We start from the raw sequence: 4614 nt of genomic DNA on the forward strand, positions 1-4614 counted from the left end.
AGGATAATGCACCATGTCACAAAGCTCGAATCATTTCAAATTGGTTTCTTGAACATGACAATGAGTTCACTGTATAAAATGGCCCCCACAGTCACCAGATCTCAACCCAATAGAGCATCTTTGGGATGTGGTGGAACAGGAGCTTCGTGCCCTGGATGTGCATCCCATAAATCTCCATCAACTGCAAGATGCTATCCTATCAATATGGGCCAACATTTTCTAAAGAATGCTTTCAGCACCTTGTTGAATCAATGCCACGTAGAATTAAGGCAGTTCTGAAGGCGAAAGGGGGTCAAACACAGTATTAGTATGGTGTTCCTAATAATCCTTTAGGTGAGTGTAAGTAAGGCCACTGTATCAGAGCGGGAGGGAAAGCGTGCCTCGCTCATGCTCTTTCTGAGAGTTTTTGTGTTGTTTCCTGGACACAAACCCGTGAGATCCATCAAAGAGGAGATTCACAGGATTGCTGGTCAGTGGTGGAGAAATCGGTTTAAATGAGGCTAATCTGATAAATGATGTTCACTTGATAACATCTTGCTGTGACCTCTGAAAGTAACTGATTTCCTTTAGAATTTCCAGTGTGGTTGGATGCATTGACACGCCTCCCATCATCGCTCCTGCCGAAAATGAAACCGATTACTGTATTGAATGGGAGGATGCCAGATGGAAGGGTAGAGATAATGCTGTAAGCACCACCACAGCTGTTAAATAAACAGTAATTATTCACAATTTATTTGGTCATTTTTATTCCCTACAAATACAAAAGCAACAGTAATAATTTTTCCTGTTGGATTTTAATATTCTGTATTGTGTATCTCCTCTTCATCTATCAGTGGTGGTGCAGGTCCTCTGCCTTCTTGCTGTTGGTGGAGGAGAACTCACATGTTAATTTCATTAGCCTAATTAAAAAATTTAACCGGTTGGATTAGAGAACATTTCATTTTGTGAAAAGAGCATTATACTACAGGAAACATGCTGCGGCACATTGAAATAGACACTGAATTATATATTTTTTATATGTCAAATGTTTGTAAAGTCATGTAGCCTACAGCCATGCTTAACGATTTAACTGATTTAATTATGGTTTTATTGTTCAATTTTAGTTGCTGCCACAATCTTTTCTTTTTTTTTTGCCTGTGGTATACCATGAAAATGAGTATTAGTTAAATAACTTACCGTTCTGCAAGTTTTCACCTGATAATATAACCGTGATTGAGAATTATACTTGTGTATTGACTCGGAAGTATGCAGAAGTGTTTTTGTCGAGTTCTGTTGCCATGGTGAATCGTAATTTCGGAGCTCCATTGATTGTGGCTTTTCACAGTCATGGTGCACGTGCTTAACTCAGAGTCAACCTATTCAGAGTTGATTGAACTAACTCAATTCAGCTGTTCTGAAACCGAAAACTCAGAGTTTCCAATCTCAGGGTAAATCAACTCTGAGTTCAAGTTTTAACTCAGAGTTGGTTGAACATCCTTATTGAAACAGGCCCCTGAAGATATATATTGCTTTCCTTTTCTTGTTTACTTTTCTTTTTTGTGAAATTCAATAAACTGTTTACTTTTGACAACTCAAGCAATTGTGTTATATTTCTGGGACAGAGGATTGAAGTGATTCCTCCATGTTTATTTTTATTTATGTTATCATTTTCCATTTAATTTAACCAGGGGCCAGGGGCCTACCACTCTAAGTCAGATGGGTGCATTGACCATTTTAATAGGACTTTGCTGTCTATGTCACCGGGTGACAGAAGCGGAACCAAAATTTTGTGTCACGGTTCCCTCGGGGAAGTATTTCCGGTGTGACACCAGGCCGGTTCCGGTTTTATGTCATGGCCGACCGGGATTTTCTCGGAGGAAACAAAGCAGCTGTAGCGGGTGAGGATTAATCAAGGCGGCGATTGGGACATGTAGCAAGAAGGTGGCTCATAAAAGGACACTTTGCAGGCGGGGGAGGAGAGGGGAGATGTGAGGACGTAGCGCAGTGGTGTAGTCTACGTGATACGCAGGTATACGCCGTATACCCACTAGAAAAGGCCAAGGATTTGCGTATACCCACTTAAAAAAAGCGTGAGGATACGTATCAACTTCGTTTTGTGTCAGAACTTTCACACTTTCATTCATAAATTCACCCCGTCTGTGTTTGCGAAGCGACGGATCGAATCGCGGAATCCAGTCACAAATGGAACTTGCTATATAAAGCAGAACGTCACGGAATTAGGCTATTTTTGAATGAATAAATCATTTTATATTAGAGTATACTCACTACAAAAAACTAGACTACACCACTGGTAGCACGTGAGAGAGGCCGAGAGAGAGGAAGAGAGAGAGGAAGAGAGAGAGGAAGAGGGAGAGGAAGAGCGAGAGGAAGAGCGAGAGGAAGAGCGAGAGGAAGAGAGAGAGGAAGAGAGAGACAGAAGACTTCGGCTGGATTGCGGGTGTAAGCCTTGGTTGCACCGTGAGTCTGTTGAATTGCAGTTTTATTGTGGAAATGAGCACGAGTGAAACCTTACAGTGTGTGGTGGATATGCGAGTGTGGGAATCGTTTCTGCTGTTCACTCGCAGTCATAGCTGTCCATTGACCTCTTCTCTGCCTGAGCCCTGGGAAGGTACAGCTGCGTTGGGGAAATACCATTAACCTCTTCTCTGCCTGAACCTGCTGCATTGGTGAAATACCATTAACCTCTTCTTTGCCTGAGCCCTGTGAAGGTACAACTGCATTGGTACAACCGCATTGGTGAGATACCATTAACCTCTTCTCTGCCTGAACCTGCTGCATTGGTGAAATACCATTAACCTCTTCCCGGCCTGAGCCTGGTGCTGAGATACGTGAAGAGAATGCTGAAGAAGAGAACGCGGAAGCTGTGAATTATGTTCATTCCTCTCTCTGTCTGAAGGTGCAGAGATACGCGAAGAGAACGCTGAAGAAGAGAACGCGGAAGCTGTGAATTCTGTTCATTCCTCTCTCTGTCTGAAGGTGTTGAAATGCGCGAAGAGAACGCGGAAGCTGTGGATTATGTTCATTCCTCTCTCTGTCTGAAGGTGCTGAGATACGCGAAGAGAACGCTGACGAAGAGACTTTTTAAGATTGTTTTTATTATTTAATAAAGAGCCTATTTATTTTGAATTCTGTGTTCGCCTTTTCCCTTTGTGTCCATGGTCAGCTCCTCAGGGGCGGCACGCAAGCGAGGGGTGGGCGGCCCGCTGGCGCTCCACCCCGACCTGTGACATCTATGCTGTCAGGACTATGCTGTCACTTTTTGTGGATAAGAACCAACAGAATTGGGATTAATTGTTACCTTATGTGGTCATGGAAAATTGTATTAGTGTCAATGCTGCTACAGGCTTTACCCTCCATAAAGTTGTGTTTGGGAGGGAGATGGTAATACCAGTGGATGTTATGTTGAATGTGAACTTGGAAGAGGCTTTTGAATCTCCAAGTGACTATTGTGTATGTTAGACTTTGTCCACTGTGGTGGGGGCAGTACAACAACATCAGTTACAGAATTCTTCTCAGCAGAAAAAGTATTTAGATTACAGTACAGTATTATTCAGTTGGGGAGCTAGTCTGGGTTTGAAATAAGGCAAAAAAAGAAAAAAAAAAGAGAGTTTGCTATAAATTGCAGAGAAATTATAAGGGCCCCTGAAATACATTACACATGGCAGATACAACAACACCAAAACTCACTGGCAGTACTGTATGGCCACAAGTTGGTGAACCATTCAAACCATGAGTTATCACTTCTGGACAGGGGTGATTCTAGGATTTTTTCAACTGGGGGGCACAAGAGGGGCCACAATTAATACAGAGGGGCCAATATATGTTGTGTTTATATATAAAACTGTAGATATCCAAATCATTTAAAGTTCAGTAAACTTTAAAATCCGCAATAAACAGTGATAGCTTATTTTCTTTTAATGGCATTTATTCAATGCTGTAAATAAGAGCAGTCAAATTCAATTTGTATTAACTTTTCACTTTTCAGAAGTGAAAAACTGTAATAAATACAAGAATCCAATCTGTGAATAGAGTACAACTCTATTAAAAATAATAAAACTCAACATTAGGTTATATAAACTTTACAGAAATCCTCACAACCTTAAATGCTTGGGCAAAAATAAATAAATAGAAAAGCCTAATTTATACAAATGCATAAGTATATTATTCATATAATAACTACACAATTAATTAATATAACTTTAATAATTAAATACAACAATAATAACTTGTATCCACATCCTATTAAATTTGCATAGCAGCATTTGCAGTAAATTTGCATTGATGAAAAGACAAAATCTAAATATGCCAGGGCTAATTAGCCTTGTGCATGATTGTATACTATCATATATCCATACTTTCTGTTAGAGGTATAGCTACTTTTTCAAAAGGGTATAGTTTAACTACATGCAAATTAAATTAATCTTATAAAAACAGTTTAGAATAGCTTAATTAGTCCAGTGTTATTTTAGTATTATTTATTTATATATAGGCTATAATACATTTTAGTAATATTTTATTTACATTGCTAATTATATTTATGTTTTTTATTTGAGAATGTTTCTGGATCTCATGGCGTTTTGTCACTAACTTCTGTGAGTTCTATCTTCATAGAAA

General features: G+C 39.6%; 1 long non-coding RNA gene across 2 annotated transcripts; it reads left to right on the plus strand.

The window, feature by feature from the left end:
* Positions 1-1719: 1719 nt before the first annotated feature.
* On the plus strand, positions 1720-3758 carry LOC309491429. 2 transcript variants are annotated; one of them, XR_014203109.1, is made up of 3 exons: positions 1720-1988; positions 2385-2976; positions 3042-3758. It is a non-coding gene; the product is annotated as an uncharacterized lncRNA (long non-coding RNA). The 2 variants fall into 2 exon arrangements; XR_014203110.1 differs by having other exon boundaries at positions 1721-1988; positions 2379-2976.
* The last annotated feature ends 856 nt before the right edge of the window (positions 3759-4614 follow it).

Source organism: Leuciscus leuciscus, assembly GCF_965113295.1.
Source record: "Leuciscus leuciscus genome assembly, contig: HAP1_SCAFFOLD_248, whole genome shotgun sequence".
Classification (NCBI taxonomy): domain Eukaryota; kingdom Metazoa; phylum Chordata; class Actinopteri; order Cypriniformes; family Leuciscidae; genus Leuciscus; species Leuciscus leuciscus.